This window comes from Echeneis naucrates, chromosome 16, assembly GCF_900963305.1.
Source record: "Echeneis naucrates chromosome 16, fEcheNa1.1, whole genome shotgun sequence".
In the NCBI taxonomy this organism is placed as follows: domain Eukaryota; kingdom Metazoa; phylum Chordata; class Actinopteri; order Carangiformes; family Echeneidae; genus Echeneis; species Echeneis naucrates.
The window spans coordinates 10,383,960-10,402,677 of record NC_042526.1 but is presented as its reverse complement, the minus strand read 5'-3'; the positions used below and the strand labels follow the sequence as shown (position 1 = coordinate 10,402,677).

Below are 18,718 nucleotides of genomic sequence, written 5' to 3'. Positions count from 1 at the left end.
GCTTTTGTTTATGTCTTCCAATTAACCTTAACAGCAGCTTTTTTTTCAGCGGCATAAGCAATGAATAAAAACTCCAGCTGGATGATCCACCATAATCAGAGTTTTCCTGCTTTTATTATTGTGGAACTAAATATGCCAGCCAGGCTCCGGAAACTACATATATTTGTCATTTTAAAAAGCAGATAGAACTCAAGACATATTTCTTCTCATCATGTGAAACATCTGTCTGATTAAACATGAAAAAAAAAACAAAAAACAATACAGTTGCTAAAAATTAGTATTAAATAAGTATTCAATTACAAAAATAAACATTTTGAGAACAAAAACTTCCACAGGAAAATAATGAATACTTTTTTTTATTGTTTAACACCCCATTTTTAGAAAACAACTTAAGTTGCTTGCACCGTTTTAAAGTTTTAAATATTTACCACAGTGAACATCAGACATCAGTAATCTATCCATGCTGCAGACAATCACAGAGATGGTGATGGTGGAGGGATCAATACACGCCTCCCACAAGATCTATTGCTTTCTGATCGATCTCACTCTCTGATCAGCCTCTCCGAGATCAACCACATTTCCTGTACAATGGCACTGCAGTCTAAGGCCAGAAGTGAGGAAGAGGTAAGAATACCAGGTTGACAGCCGGCTTCCTCTCACTGCGGTATGCCATTACCTGTTGTAGGAAACTCTCGTCTGTCTCTTTTCAACATGGAGCCATGAATGCGAAAAACCTGTTTTAAATTTGATCCACTAAAATCCTTGACATGATGCTCACACCCATGTGCGGATTAAGGTAAAGCTTTTGCTCGTACAGGCACAGGCCTCAGAGAAATACAACACTTTGACAAGAGATATTAATATTTACAGGCATTTTTTGTTGAAATTGTTGGTGAAACCTTCACTTTGGATTTTCGTTTTTATTTTTCCTGATACTTCCTATTTGTTGCCGTTTTCAATTTTTTTCCTTGTTTCAGTCTCGAAGTGCTGAATATTTCAAGTGCTTCTTAGTTGTTTCTTCAAAGGCGTATGAGACCATGTCATAAATTGTATCTATTGCATCCAAATACATTCTAACCAACCAATGGAAGCAGGTGAAAAGATTGAATACAGCCATAAAAGAATAAATAATAACTGTCATAAGTACATTGCCCCCCTTACAGCATGGTAGTGCCTACCAATATCACCTATATTACTCCACCACCTTTCTTATATGCATCTTGCAGGACAAGTCTTATACACCGCACACAACCCTCCTCCTCCCCTGGTCGCTCCTCTGTGATTGGAATGAAAGGTAATGGTCCTGAAAGAGGAAGAAAAGAGACTTTCCTCTACTCTTATCTCTTAACGCTACCAGTCGATGGGGCAAACTCACACTCACTCACAGTCAGAGGCGTCTTTATGTCTGCACACCCGTACATACACAAACTATATTTGCTGCAGGATGATGGCAGAAACAACATTGGTTTAATTGTGAAACACATCAAAGGAACAACAGAGGATGAAAGAGTATAGTAATAGTAACAGTTTTGTCTCTTTGAGAGAATATACATAAAAAATGCTAAACAGATACAAAGTAATTTAATAGGAAGTTTAAAATATTCATAAATATTGAATTAATCATTTATAATAGATCTTAAATTAACTGCCGTCCTTGTAGTATTAGATGTGAGGAGAGAAGCGAGAGAGAGAGAGAGAGAGAGAGAGAGAGAGAGAGAGAGAGAGAGAGAGAGAGAGAGAGAGAGAGGCTGCGATACAGACAGAGAACGATAAAGAATGAGCCCTCTAGACATTTTTCCTTCCCTGTGCTAACATCTCCTCAGTCTGATGAATGAATATTCATGTTTGATCCAGACACTGGTGCTCAACAAAGGCATGGAAAGCCCTAAAACAGATATCGCTCCACACTTCTGATGTAGCAGCACACTCAGAGAACCTTCCCACTGTTTGGTGGAGATCAGATTAACGTTCGCCCTCCATCACTGCGTGCACGGTGCCTGTGATGATGTCTCCAGTGGTGGAGAGGGTGATATCAACAATGATGCGCGCAAGGATATCTGGACTACACATTTAGGTGTAAGCCACATGTTTCCATGTGCTCCCCCTCACATGTTTTGCAAATCTGTGCAGCACAGACAGCAGAGTTGAGGATAGTGAAGGCTGCTCTGATCATATCCTCACCACTATTCCTGCTGACACTGCATCCTGTGTGTGTGTGTGTGTGTGTGTGTGTGTGTGTGTGTAAGGGCTCAGTTAGCGCTCTGTGAGCCTCTCAGAGATAGCAGTGTCTTACAGTAGATTACAGTGGATCCCATCTATACGCCCATAAGGCTCAACCTGACCAGCTCTCTATTCCTGTCTATCCCACAGCATAAGGAGGATAATAAAGGGGGAACACAAACACATATACACAAAGCTTGAATGTAGCCACACACGTCCAAAAACAAGGTGGATAGCACAAGTGGGAACTCACCCACAGACACAGTCACACAGGAGTGATGGTGACAGTGGTGGAGTGATAGTGTGTAGCAGCATGTAGAGATATGAATAGTAGATCAGTTATCAGTGCTGGGCCTGTCAGTCTGTCAGTCTAAATGTGTAACACATTCATCATGGCTCATACAACCATTCATAGCCACACCCTGTTTCTTCCTCACACAGCAGGAGAAAATGAATTATATTGTAGAGAGAAGATCTCTTCATCCTGGGCAAAAGGTGGAATCACTTGTTACACCAACGATGTGGTGTTTGAGGGACAACGGCCTGCTTTGGTAGCGAACAAAAAAAAAAAAAAGGCCAACTAGAGAGGCGCACAAAGAGCCCAGACTTAGACCAGCCTAGACCAATATAAAGTAACATACACCAGTTTGCAGGGGGAAAAAAATCTAGTTATAAGTTGCTATCTAGATCTGCCACAAAATGTTTTAGATTCTTTTATGACCCTGTCTGATATCTCAACCAAGTGGGGTGCAAATCAGATGTAACTCCTGCAGGCAGATAAGCAGACATGATCTGGGGTAAATAATTAATACAGGACACTCATAATTTTCATAAAAAGTTCTTTCGTTTCACTAATTTGAAAATAAGTTAATATATTTTCTAGTTATAGCATCAGAGATCACAGACTACTTCTCTAATTGTATAATAGACTTAGTGTGTATGTCAGTGATGTTATCATTCTATCCAACATCTAAAACATCATTGTAGCACACAGTGATATAGGATAAAGTATTGATTTGTCATTGAAATAGATCAGTAACTATTAGTTGCTGATTTGGGGTTTCAATCTTTTCTTTATTTTTTTGCATTGCCTTACTTTTCTGTCAGTTCACGCAGTTTCCAACATATACATTCATTTATTCATTTATTCATTCATCTTCATCTGCTTTATCCGTTTCCGGGTCGCGGACCTGCTGGAGCCAATCCCAGCTCACATTGGGCAAGGGGCGGGGTACACCCTGGACAGGTCGCCAGTCCATCACAGGACCGACACACAAAGACAAACAACCACTCACGCTCATGCAAACTCTACACAGAAAGGACCCAACCCTTCTTATTGTGGGGCGACAGCGCTAACCACTACGCCGCCGTGCTGCCCCCAACATATACAAATATAAACAAATGGAAGTGCACACAGAACTGCAAGAACAGAAAGCAAATGAAAACCAGTAAGAGTGAGGGAGACATTTTCATGTCCTGTCTGTTGACAAATGTTATGTATGTATTGCTGGCTGTGACAGGTAAATGAGAGGTGGGTGCAGAGGAGCTCGAGTTAGTTCACACATGGACTCAGCTCATCTGAGAGAGCAGAGAGTGCGGAGACAGAGGTGAGGGCAGAGGGGTTAATAAGGCAGTGGGATTAATACCAACGTTGGCAGCTCAGTGTCAGTGGCTCCAAGTCCCCAAAAAACACACACACACACACACAGCAGGAGAGAAGGACACAAACTGCTCAGTATGCAGCCCTGACATTGTCCACATCTGATACGGGACATTAGCCCCTAACTCCCTCCATACACCGCTGCCCTTCACTTTATATTACTTTATGTTAATAGAAAAATATTACATACAACATCATTTGTCTTTGTTACCACAGCACCCCACAACTGATTTAAATGCATGTGTTTACCTCTACAGACAGGTGAAGACAGGGGGAAGGGTGGGTGACTGACTGTGTGTGTGTGTGTGTGTCTAGGTATGTGCGTGTCTCAGTAAGTGTGTGTGTTTGTGCGTGTACATGTGTGTGTGTTTGTATTAGCAGAGGTTAGAGATGCACGCATCTGGTTCAGATTTATCGATCTAGCGCACCTCTCACAGAGCTCTGCCGTCTATAGACACATATATGTGTAGGTGCAGATAAGTGTGCGTGTTGTACAGATGAGTGGTGATTGCAGGACCTTAAAGTCAACCTGCCATCACCCAAACTCAATATGTATAATGAACAGCCGTTTTGTTGTTTTATATTTACAAGTAATCCTGTTTTATGTACCATTCTATACCATGTGCACTTGTACACAATAGAAAAAAAATGTGTTTGTCTATATTGATAATCCAACAAGTCCATTAAAAAGTCCTCAAAATAAAAATACTACCGATGAAGTACTGCATGTTGCTTTAATCTATAGCTGTTGTACAGCAGGAGCATTTTTCAGGGAAAATCCGTGGGAGCACAGCAAATTGCACCTAATAGCCATGGACATGAATAAAACCTGACACCGTGTTGATTTTTACACTGCATTAAATTAACATTGAATTATGGCGTAATAATGAATGCAGGAATTTCACACTAAAAGCAATAGAATTTTACACCACTCTGTCAGGGAGAAAATTTCTATTTTGCCTATCAACTTTTCACATTCGCCACCACATGATGGGTGGTGATCAGACATCATGACAGACAGACAGGTCGATGTCAGACTACCACAGAGCTTAGTGTCTCACCCCCGATGTCCTCTGTGACTGAACTGACTCACCTTAGAAATTTAGAGGTCAACTCAACCTGCCTGTCTGGGTTTGTATGAGTGTGCGTGTTTGTCCTGTTTGTCATTACCACATTCTCTGTGGGCTATCATCAGTGTTCCCATTAATCCATAAGTCAATGAATGGATGTTGGGCTGCAACTGAGGCTGAAAGCTCTCAGCCGTATCGACCTGTCACTTGAAACCCAGATGATCATCTGTACTTAATGTAAATTCCACCTTACCATCAATCAAACTAACAATTTATGCATATGTTGTCTATCTACGGACTTGACAAGAAAAGAAATCTTCTGCTAAAAATGAAGATTCAAGTGTGCAAGGACTCCAAATTGCAACTATAGGCATGTTGTGGTATGAAACTATCGATTAAGCAAGAGAGTAAATGTGGGTACATTGTCTTGCATGTAAATAGTGCTGTGTTAACAGACTGTGAGGACCCTCTACTGAAAATGACCCTGCACTTTGTCATCATCTGGGTGTTGAGGCTCATACATTACACTGTTAAAACACCACCTAGTTAATGCTACACAGCAGCAATACATCTACGAGTGTGCGTGCACATATCCTGTACACGTACACAACATGTGAAAGGTATGCATTGCTCACCCCTTTTTTTTTTTACTGATTACAAAACTGTAGGTTGATGGGCACTTTGATATAGTGTTTAATCACATTGGCATTTCAAAGCAAAAAAAAAAAAAAAGGTAGTTTTTTATGAATCAGTGTGGTGACATCACTCATTAGCTTTGGCTCAGACAAGAGGTGCAACTGAGGAATCAGATAGATGTTATATGAATAATATAAAGCGTCTAACCTGGGGCTATTGGAGTCATGGAGGGTTTTTGATGGGTGAGTTTGGCAATGTGAGATAAAAGGTCAAGAAAGAGGAGACAAAGACAAGAGTAAAACTCAAAATGGATGTAGAAAAAAATCTCCTACTGGAGAAATGCAGGGTTTCTGACAGCTACATTGCCTACATGGCAAGTTTACACCCTGACACACCGGCAGTCAAGACATTGTCTTCAAGGCAAGGCCTGGTACGGCGCTTAGCCAGTAAACAGTACAATACTAACAATGCAAAATGACTCACTTTTTGGCTAGTCAAATCACCCCCCCCCCCCCCCCACCCTGATGTGAGCTTTCTGAGGCTGAATATCAAGGCAAGTGGTTGGAAAAATGATGACATGTACAGTGGAGGGTGAGACAGCCTTTCCACTTCACACATTTAAGAGGTTTCCAACAGGTGGCAAACTATTAATCATACTACACTTGAGCATTCATTGGAAAGCACATATGATGTCCTGACTAATACAGACTTTTACAATTACCCAGCACTTGTATGCACACAGACGGAATTCATGTCTCACATACTGCTACAAACACAATAACGGAAAAAGGAAGAAGACGGAGAGAGGGTATACCAGGAGGACGATATAAGAGCTTGTGCTCATTACATTCAATTAGGGTCAAGTTGAGAGCAGAGCCAGGTGGTGAAAGAGAAGAGTGGGGGGTGGGGTAGGATGAGGGCAGAGGGTGGCATCCTGGCAAATGTGGAAAGAGGGCCAATTAAAGTGAAAGCATGGGGAAATATGAATGATTTAATACTTAAACACACAGGGGGACACATGGGAAGCATATCTATGTAAAGCACAAATCTAATGAACATAATGTCGAGCTCAGTGTAATCCTGCGGGAATTGCAGTGGGTTGTATTTTGTTAGTTTGGACATGAAACCTAACAACTAAGGGATTAGTTAGAACATGAAAGCACCTCTCAGTCCCCCCCTCCCTTAAACGCTCTGTGGCCCTCATGGCACAAATTCGCTGCTGTTTCAGGAATTGCTGGAATTAGCACTGGATTCATCACCACAAGAGAGAGGAAATGAAATCATTTCAAACTTGGACTTCATGGCCATCCTCAGCCATTGAACTGGATTTCAAACTACCAAGACTAAAGTACCTGATTGAGAGGCAGCCAACACAAGTGGATGTGGAAGCCAGTGTATGACTTCTGTCAACTCCACTACTGCCAATGTAGGAGGACATTGTCTGAAAATGTCAAAACTCCAGCAGCAAATGTGTGTATGTTGTGATCTTCAAGCAAAGGTCATCTAAACCCCAACTATTGAAGTCATGCTAAAGGTTTTGCTAATCTTCCATAAAAACACAAAGATAAATATTTTAAACAAAAGTCTCTGCAACATCTTCTAAACCTGTTAAGGTGTTTGTCAAAACTGGCTCCAACCTGAAGACACCATCGTGCCACATGCAATTGGTCAAAGGAGTGAATGTGACAAAATCATTGCTGTGTTGAAAAAGGTTTATTGGCGTTGAATGGTCCAGTCCTATGAAGCCTAAGTAGGAAACAATGTCACCAACAACAGGCACATGATGGTGAGTGTTAAACCTAATTCATCCCTTGGCAAAGATATGAATAATGTTAAAGATGTTGTCGACAATCTATGAGCTTACGTAAAAAAAATTCCAATGTTTAAAATGATCTGAGCTGTGAACAACAAATTCTTCTGAATAAATGACAGTCAGATCTAAAGCTGAAAAAGCTTTGTAGGTAATAACCTCAAAATTGCATAGCCTTGAAATTATATTTAAAAAAATAGGGTCTCACATTCATACATCTGTTTCCCTTTTCAACTCCTACTCACACATACACAGACACAAACACACGTACACACAGAGTGCAGCCTTATGTGTGTTTCACTCATCTGAGTGAGATAATCCAGTTTTCCGGATGAATTTGCCTTCATGTCCTGAGGGCAAAGATTAAGATAAAGATATTAAACAAACAAGAAGCCCCCTCTCCCTCTTCCCCAGCTGCCCATTTCTCCACCAGTATCTGCCCTCCTCCATCACATCCCTTCCTTCCTGTGAGCAAGCAAGTCTTGTTGCTTCCCTGCGCTCAGATGTCACAGTAGTTCTGATTTTATTTGCTCCAAAGAGGTCCTACTCATGAGCAGCTGACCATACAAGAAGTCCCTTAGAAGGGAAAATGCGTAGAGAGAGAGGCGAGTGTGTGGATTTGAAATGAGGCACCCTCTTCCTTCTGTTCTGCTCTCGTGGAACGGTTGACTGGTCTTCAGATCAGAAAAATAAGAAAACACTTCAAAGGCATTGTCAGCGGTACAAGAGCTCCAGTTATGCAACATGTAGAAGAGATAAAGCAGGTGAAACTTTAACAGAGTACAAACCTCTGTAAGAGGGGGAGTATATAATAAGATGTAAAGCCAGATAACCACTTCTAAAAACTTTTCTAAAAACTTAAATAAATGATTAACTTAAATGATTCTTCCTTCCTTCTTCATAGTGCCATACAAAATACTCCCTGGGTATATATATGCAGCATAAAGAACTGATGTCTGAAATTATGAAGTACATAAACAAGAAGTACATTAAAAACTAAATTTAGTCACAAGAGGAGTTTCCCATTGACACTGGAGAGTCTACATAAGAAGCATTTCAGACTGTCTCATGTAATATGATGACCATTTTTGTTAGTATTTTTCTTACTTTCAGATTAATCATATTTCAGAGTTTCCTTCCACAAACAGTTTAACCACAGAAATAAGACCCAAATATCATGACACAGCTCATTCAATGAGGAAAATCCAAATCTCACTAAGACACTCTTTATAAATCTATGCATCTGTTGTACAGTTTATGTTTTATTTCACTGCAGAACATCTCAAACTTAGACTCCAAAACATTCACAACATGCTATGTCAAAAATGTACTTAAAGGTGAGGCCTTTAAAGAAAATCTGAACTTGAATTTTAGACGGTCTGAGGCAGAATCCTTAAATGCCCTGAGAGAGACAGAGAGAAAATTTGTTCTCTCACCGCACGGGAGGAGTCAAGAGAGATGGTGTTTGAGGGGAGAAAGTCTTTGCTGAAAATCTCTCTGCCATCCTCCCTTTTTCTGCTCTCTCCCTCTCTCTATTTGCAGGAAGACATCAAACAAACACACCTGCTCCCCGGACCAATCCCCTCAGCACTGCCCCAACTCTCCCTGCCGCCGCCATGCACTCACACACTCCCATTCCTCATTACACACAAACACACGTATAACACATAAACACACACGGTCTCACACATGCGTGCACACACACACGCTCCCATTCCTCATTACACACACTGAAAGCAGAGCAGTGAGAGATCGCAGAGAGCGAGCGGGAGTGGTGCTTTGGTGTAATGGGAGGAAATGTTGGTGTTTCATCTGGAATTGATGAAGTCTTGTTTCAGCGGCTCTCCCCGGAGCAGGGCCGCTGTGCGCTGGGTGTGTAAATGAAAGGAGCTGCCGAGACTGGACTGGAGGAGCAGAGAGCCGAGTCGATAGAGCTACTGGAGAGTTATACTGAACTGCTTAGAGACTCACAGCTTCAGGAAACAGAGAGGGCTGCTTCACAAAGCAAATGCCCATATTGTGTAACTGACTGATAGTACAGATGGAGGGTTAGGGTTAGAGTTTCACAAAAAAAAAAAAAAAAAAGATGAGGTACATAATTAAAAGTCACGTGGGACATTCTCTGTATCTGATCATCTCATATTATTACAAAGACACTGTTCTGAAAAAATGAAATATGAAGAGTAGCAGGAATATGCTGTGTTTTCAATGACTCCTGCACTTTTAAACAAACAGATAGTACAGACATAAGTGTCACAGCATATTTGGATATGCTTTCATATATTTCCTCTACTTCTATAATTTTAGATTTCATCATCTTGCATTCAATCATTTTTTCAAGAAGCACTAATAATCCTTGACATGGTGAGTAAAGACTTGTGCATGAGCACGTATCTTGAATGATGTAAGAGGTCTTAGATCTAATAAAGCCAGTGTGGAGGCTGATGTAAATGCTTGTTCTAATAAAACCCTGGTGTTAAGGGGGTGTGCAGAGGCAGATTTAAGTGCTTGTTATAATCAGGCTCAACTTGGTGTGTCTGTACTCTCCAGTCACAGAGTGTTGTCTCAGGTTAAGCAGACAGAGATGAAAGAAGGAGGAGGAGGAGGAGGTCACCTCTACAGACAGACCATAATCAAGAATATTAAATACGGAAGAGATGAAGATTATACAGACCAAGATTATTTGAATTCTTAGTGAAACTGAAACCTTTTGATTCCTGTAGCCAAATGTATTCATTCAGATCAAAGTATATTTTGGGTTACTGTACTAATCACTATGTGTGTTTAAGCAATGCTTTAGAATTTAAATTCAGTTTGAACACACAGAATCTCTGCAGATAAAACATCTCAGTGATTAACAGTGGAAGACCAAAACAAAACAAAACAAGAAAGCATAGAAGCGATTAAGATTAAATAAATCTAAAAATTGTATTTAATTTTTATAAAATAAGTATTGAACATAGAAAGAATTAATTTCAAAAACGCCAAAAATCTGTCTTTCTCTTGGATTTTGCCATGGCAGCGCCACTTTCAAGAAAACAGTGTTTGTGTCGTTTCTGTGGAAAGATTGTATCCATGAGAAGATGACATGAGGAAGAGAGATCTGAGCAAACACATTGGACAGGGACAAACAGGAAGAGGCCTCTGTCACGCCATTCATGCAGGCAGTCCAACATTGTTCACACACACGGTTAACCACGGGTTGACTGGTTCCTTATTCATAACTGACCAAAAAAAATTATTCAGTCCACGCACAAAGATCACACAGGCAGATATACGGCACACAGGGCCATCACAGCCTGAATGGGCTAAAAGAGAAGAGATTAATTAACATTTATGTAAATGAGGCGTTTGTGTCTAATTATTTCTGTTATTCCACCAGCAGCAGGCTTTGATGTGGCAGCGGTGGATTTAAATAGAGGGAGATTTCCATCACATCCTCCCTCTGCGTCACAACTAGGCAGGAGACAGAGACAGCGGGGATTACACACACAGACACACTGTCACTCTCACTCTCACACACACACATGTGCACATACACACACCAGAGTTGTTTTACCTCAGAGAAAAATTCCTCATACATTGCCAGTGCTCACACTCAAGCGTTCAGACGTTTACAAACCCACAGCCTCCTCCTCCGAGCTCCTCCCACTCGAGGCAGTCAAGTGTTGGAGATGTGAAACTGTTAATTGGCAGAGCGTTCATCAGTGTGTCATCTCTCTAAGGGAGAGCAGGCCTCAGCAGCCTGTTTGGTGCTAGTTTATGAGCTGATATTAAAGGCTGTTAAAGTACATAAAGGGGATAAACTTTAACAACCTGAACTTATAGCCAGAAACACAGGCAGCATCATAAAGGGCCAATGTAGACCCTGTTCACTCTGCACCACCAGGTCAAAGTGTCTACAGCAACAATAGGATATCTGGAGAGACTTCGTTTAAGCAAGAAGAAAATAAAAAAATGAAATAAAAATAGAGCACGTGACGCTGAAAACCTTGCGTCAGAACTTATTTTCCTGCTATGATAGAAACACCACTGATATATTATTGCAGTCGCTGTGATATAAAACATTTCACCGATAAGCTTAATGACACAGAAATTAAGGTTTCAAACTTTCTTTAGAGTCAGCTTGGATTCTCATGCTCACATTTTGTGCATTATGGCTGCTGACAACAATAAAATTTTACCAATGATGAATAGTTAAAGTTATCCACCTTTACCAGCTGCAACATTAACGGGACGCTTACACATGAATGCATCAATAATCAACATCAATCAACATATAATTATATGTAATTTCTGAAATGGGCTATTCAGCATAATGACTTTGTTATGAATATATTCTAATAGTTTTACTATTTTACTTTTATTACTTTTACTACGTCAACTAAACTTAAGACTTTGCAGAAGAGAAGGAAAGTGTATTTACATTGAAACTTAGGAAAAGGTGAAAGATAATTGTTCCTCTTTTTCTAATCAATATCGCTGAAGAGATGATGATGATGATGATGATGATGATGATGATGATGACGACGATGATTAAGGCCAATAGCTAGTCTTACATTATTACTAACAGTAATAATAGTGACAATATAGAAATAATGTAGAGCTTTACAAACGGTCACTCTACATATGTACGTCAGCTCCCAGCAGCAAAATACACAATCCCTCCCACCTTGATTTTTGATCAAAGTTGAAAGGATGGTGTATTTAGTTCTCTCTGTCTTTCTCCCTCCCTCTCTCTCTCTTATCTTAAAATCGCTGCCCTTCCCCTTTGGCTCTTCGCCAGTAAGGTGATGCATCAGGAGAGTAGAGTGAAAGCTTAAAAGTGGAGACACCCTACAGTATTCCTGGTTTGTAAGGAGGGAGTGGGGGTTGTTGGACTGCTGACAAAGAGGCAGTCTGAGGGAAAAAGAAAGGCGGACATAAAGCTGGAGAAAAGTGTCTGTGACTGTGGGAGAAAACACATCTAAGAACTGTGTACAAACAGGGATCAGAGAGGGACAAAAATGAGGGTTATTCCTAAAGGGGCTTTTGTGTTGGATCTTACAAGTATTCCCTCCATGCCAGCTACAATAATATGAAGGCTTGAAACAAACATTGTGATAACGCCAGGACACTGTATCCTGTCTCTCTGAGCCTCGGGGAGCCAAAAATACCAGGTATCCCGCTCTTTTACTACTCCTGACACCTGACATCGCTTGGCCTCCCCCTTCTTCCAGCTTTACACTCATCCTCATAGCACTGTCAGGTAATACACTGCATCCCAGAGCACATTCAAACACACAAACACAGACTCATCGCTACACATACCTGCTTGTGCATTTCGACCACATTTTTGAGATATTCGTTGTATTCATAACATCCTGCAATGTTGGGGAGTTTATAGTCTCCATTGAATCCACAGATAAGCGCGGCACTTCAATTATATGTACTGAACCCAGCAGGGCTCTAATCTGCATGTTCGCATAAGGATAACTAGCTCCTCTCTCTGTCCAATAGCCCGCCTTTTCTTTTCTGTCTGACGCCTCATGTACTGTGGATAGGGATCACTGAGTGTATTATCACGGCGAGTATGGGCTGTACTATCAAAGTGGGAAGTGTTACTGTGTGTGCGTGTGCACATGTGCCATATGTGTGGGTGTTTGTGGGGTTAATAAACAGACCATCCAGCTCTTTTAAAACAGCCCAAAAAGCCTTGATCTGGTCACCATTAGCTCCCAATGGTATTGTCTCTGCAGACTCACAACAAAGGTTTATGGTGAGTTCATCTTTTTTCCAGCCTCCTTCAATGCTTTATAGCTCTTTGTTGTCATATGTTATTTTAGGGGGAATCTGTCTTGTTAAAGGGCTTTGCAATGAAATACCTGCAGAGATTATGTGGGCTTTTTTTGATATCATGCAGAGAAAATACTAACAGAACAGAACAACACAAATAATGTTTCAAGACAATACATAATGCAAATAGAAATTCAGATGTGTCAGGGTTTCTTCTTGGTACTCTCTTTCTCTGGAGTGACAGCCTAACTGCTCATTATGTTATATGATCAGCTTTTCTGAATGGTCCATTTTCCATTTCCAGTGTTGAGGTCTGCTCATAGAGGCCATTGATCCAAAGACAGGCTGCCTTGACTGATTGCTGGGAGGAAACACTGGCATTATGGGCATTTGTGTGTGTGTGTGTGTGTGTGTATGTATGTGTGTGCGTGTGTGCGCATGTGCGCGTGTGTGTGTGAGTGTATGTATGTGTGTGCGAGTGTATGTGTGTGAGAGAGAGAGCGAACGAGACAAAGAGAAAGGGAGAGAAAGTGTGCAAGCATAGAGGGAGGCGAAGCGGGTATTAGTCTGATGAAGTCATACAGGAAATCAATGTCGTATTGAAAGGAGAAAAATGCCCTGCCCAGGGGTGGTTGCACACCAGCCCGCACACAAACACACATACACACTTGAGAATGAGACAAACTACGACAAGTAAAAAGGACAAAAAGCAATACTACGGTGAAAAATGAGTCAGTAACATGTCAAGTACAAGGAGAGAGAATCTCCAAACCGGCCTGTCAAGGACAGGGTCCAGTTATATTTCAACACTTCCGCTGTTTATAAATGTTGTTGTCTTTGGAGTATGTATGTACACTCCATACTGTAAGCTTCCATATAAGTATTTGTTTGCATTTTGTATTTCAAAAGGCACAGAGTGCATGGCAGGCTCCAGGAGAGAAAACGTTTAATAATGTATGGGGCAAAGAGACAGGGCCCTATAGATGGAGATGAACTGGGTGACTGAAAAAAGACAAGGATAAAAAACATACTCGTACTCAAACACACTCATACATACACACACACACACACACACGCACACACCGCATACCTCATTTTATTTGCACTAACATATACACATAAACGTACACAGCAGTCCATCGTAGCCGCACTTCTCTTGATCTCCACTCCGACCACATCAATTGTTAATAAAGCCAGGGCCCAGGCTGATTACTAAAGATTATTCCACTGTTTATTCTGATCAATAGAACATTTCTATTCCTGCAGGCCCTCATGGAGATGTTTGAAGGGAGAGAGGGAGGAAGCAAAGAAAGAAAGACACTGTGAGAAAGAGGGGGCCTATGTCTTAATGACCTCAGTCGCAGCAATGCGTCTGGTGCCTGCTGGAGCTCAGACGGGAAGTTAGGTAGATCTTAGCCTCAGGCTACAGCTCACGATTCCTACCAGCAACTTCAGGCTCAGAGCCTGGCTTACACTGGAGCTGATATTAATTTCACTGACCAAGTGGCAGACAGAGGTGCTGCATAAGACCATCAGTCACCAGCCCTAAGCTACTCAGCAGCTATTACTATGGTAATCTATACCCCAGGCCTGTGTGTGTGTATGCGTCTGTGTGCGTATATATGTGATAATAAACATTTTTTGTGTATATGTGTACAAGAGGGAGGGGAAAAGACAACACAGAGGGACTGAGCAACTACTGTGAGTGTGTTCAACACTCATTAACAGAGACACAATTACATAGTCTCACACTTATGTTTCTGTTCAACCGGCATATGATGTTCACAAAGTAATTAATCATAAAAGGCGGAGAGCGGGAGGAGATGAAGAAAGAAGGGGGGCGAGGGAGGAAGGGGGGTTGTAGGGTGGAACAATATTATGAGTCTGGATAATTGTCTAATTTTCCTTCAGAGAGCCCAACGAGGAATTGAAAAACAAACTGCTCATGCAGTTGCTTTGTTCCCGAGCTAAAAGATGAGGACAGCTATCAAAGCATCCTGCATTCAGTAAAAGTAAAAAATAAATAAATAAATAAATAAATAAATAAAACACAGAAACCATCAGTTTTGAATGTAATATTTTGTCTCTAATAACTGAACTGAACCAAAAGGGCACAGACTGTCTGTGACCCAAATGGACTGAAGAAATTCAAATATGACATAAACTGCAGCTGTAGTTTTTTCTGTTAAAGGAGGATACCTGACAGAGAAGTGTGGACAAAAATATCTTTCATTGTTTTATTGGTATGAAAAAAAAAAGAAAATTAATCTTCAACTCATACAATTACTTGCTCAAGTGAAACACACACCTACATGCACAAACACACATATGTGTATGCATACGCACATATTGTCTACAGCATACACGCTCTCTCACACAACAACGCAAACAGAAATTCATGCATGACACAGCAGCGACACAATGCAGATTATGCGACAAGACAAAGGAAAAGCAACTATTATCATTTTAAATTTGAGGTTTTGCCACTAAATCTGCCTTCTCTGGAAGGATAGATAAAACTGAACAGGACAGGACTAAAAGTGACAAATCAGACAGACGGAAAGAGAGAGAGAGAGAGACTGACACTAACTTGTTAGCCTTCCGGTCACCCACATCCAGTTCTGCTAACGGTAGCACTTTACTTTAAAGCTCTCTCCTTTCAGCAGGATTAAATAACAAGGTAAAAGTGTGAAAACAACTTCAAGTTACCTGCACTTCAGTAAAAGCTGTTTCTCCTCGCAAAATTAATTGCTTCTTACTGGGGACATTGAGTGCACATGACAGAGAAAGTCAAAGAGGTAGGAAGGCATCGCCTCGGTCCTCCTTTGTTCGGTAAATGACTAAATATTTAATGTTGCAGGGCTCTTAAGATTAAAGGTAACATGTTGTCAGTAATAGTGGAGCTACTTCAAAGGATGTAAATTATGCATTTCTTCCTTTAGCAGAGAAATCAAAGCAGGTAATGAAGATTAAAGTTTGTGGACCTCCATTCTCTCTCTGGTTGAGGAGAAAGGAGGAGAGGAGACGAGCAGACAGGGAAGAAGGACCTGCGTTAGGAAGGTTAATCTATTCGGAGCGTGGGTTATCTGATTAAAGAATCATTGTGTTCATTTAATGTGTTCCAGTGAAGTTGCTGTGTGGAGCCGGTAGATAGAGGTGCAGTGGCGGGACAGGAGCCCAACCACCAGCACCAAGAGGCCCTGAGGCCAACCAAAGGGCCAATCAAAGAAGTGCATGAGAGACACAGCCCAGTTATAGTTCTGCTAGGACAGATAATAAAGTGCGAGTGTAAATATAAGATCATATAAAACAAGTGGGGCGCAACGACAGAAGGAGCAAGTACTAGACCTTTTCCAAAATATGATATTTCACACAGTCTAACTCCTATTCCCCTTAACATTTTCCCCCTCTGATGTTTCCGTGTACGGATACAGATGTTTCTATCAGTCCTGCATTTTTTATCTATGAGGAGCTGTGCTTAATCTTACAAGTCTTCTTTGTGCCATATTTCACTTATTCCCACCTCTGTAACACACGAGTTAGAAAGAATCCCACTGGCCAGCATTGGGACTTGACATTTAGAAACACTCACTTTTTCTTTTTCTTTTTTTTTAATTCCCTTACAATCTGTGCTCTTCCATGAGAAATGAGGAAAGAGAGAGGAGAGGCTAAAGGAAGAAAAGAGCCGTTTAGCCCCCTCTTCACACTCATCCACTGTGCACCAGCTATCATTTAGGCTATCCCACAATGCACCTCCCACAGGCCCCAACAGAGAAGTCAGGCCCATTAGCCTAGCAAAGAGAGCACTAATCGTCACATTCCATTACAGCCAATGGCAGCGTCATGATTCTAATGACCATTTGGAAAAAGTCACACAAGGGCTGACATTGCGTCACCAAAGCGCAAGAAAGACACAAAATAAAGAATGACTTTGAGGTGGCAAGAAGAAAATAAATGATTATCTGAGTGTTTCAGTCATTATCTCTATCCCTTATGATATTTGTTGAAGGCACTTTGGGGTCAATATCAGCATTTCCACTTCCACAAACCCCCGCAGTCTAAACCAGCTCAACTACAGCTCGACTATTATGACTGTGTAAACAGCACTCTTGTGAAGCTGAGACAGTGTCGAGAGAAGCACAAATGCAAAGTGAACAAAGCCCAGCGTTATTCTATTGGAATCAGATTCCTCTTTAACTGAACATAGACTCATCGATCACCGCGAAACTACACAAGAGAAGCTTCCAAATGAAAGAAGGTGTAAGAGAGAAGTGGAGAGATGGGGAGGGGGGGGGGGGGGGGGGGGGGGGGGGGGGGTAGAGAGAGAGAGAGAGCAAAAAAGGGGTAAATAACATCTTCATCTCCACTTATGTCTGCAGCAGCCAGTCAGTCAGGCATCATTAATCCAGTGAGCAGCCTCATCCGTTGTGTATTGGTTCATTTTACAACACTATAGTACTGTCTAAATATTGACAGAGCTTTCCTGTCTGGGCTATTGACTGTCATCAGAATGCTCCCCTTCAGAGCAGAGTGTAAAAAGGAACAGTGAAGATCTGTTGTGTGTGAGTGCGTGTGAGTGCGTGTGTGTGTGTGTGTGTGAGCGTGCATGTAGAAGAAAGAGTCAGACCACTTGACTATATGGAGTGTTGCCTTCACATGGCAGCACATGTAACCCCACAGGCTGCAGCCCACCAAAAAAAAAAAAAAAAAAAAAGACTCAGACTCAGTGCAAAGACAGGCCTGAGACATATGTAGGTATTGCAAACACACAAACATACACAATTAATCGCAGACACACAAAGCAGGGCTGTAGCTTTTCCCAACTTGGCTGTCCTCTAAGATTCACTCACCTCCAATGATTTCTATGCAAATAGAGTGGCGGAGAAAAATGCAGCAGCTGAATTAAATCCAAAACACATTTGGTCAAAAATCAATTCCCCCGGTCCTCCCCTCATCCACACAGACAGCCTACTCTCCACTCTCCCTATCCCACAGCACACAGCCCTGGACCACTGATAAATATTCATTTTTTATATTTATGTTACAGAAAAAAGCTGCGATGAGCAAAATAGGAAAGCCTCCCCAACAAAGCCCCGTGCAACACACACCCATTGACACACAAATGGGGAAACATGCTAAAAGATAAACTCACAGTTTACAAATAATCAGATAACAGCGGTAATGCAAATCCACACATGCATCGTTTAATGTAGAAAAAATAACAGCAGATTCACTGCAGTTTAACTGTGTTATACTTGGAGCAGATTGAATATAATAGCAGCTTTCTGACCTCTGCACACAGTCCTGCACAAAGTCCTTCTACAGCTTCCTCCCCTGAAAGCCAGAACAGCCACAACTCTCCTAACACCACGTGAACATTCGCTCTTTTCAAAACGAGATAGTAATTACTTGACAAATCACTGCCTCTTTTAAGTGCCAGATGAAAGAGAGTAAATGGGGGGAAATGCGCAGGAAATAAAATAAAATTCTTTTTTTTTTTTTTTTTCTGTTCTCAGTTAAGTGGCCGAAGAGGGAGAACGGGAGATA

The 18,718-nt window shown here is 41.3% G+C and overlaps 1 protein-coding gene across 1 annotated transcript in view; it reads right to left on the bottom strand.

Moving 5' to 3' along the window:
* wwox (WW domain containing oxidoreductase) overlaps positions 1-18,718 on the bottom strand; it is a 119,558-nt gene that overhangs the window by 30,647 nt on the left and 70,193 nt on the right. The window lies entirely within an intron of this gene.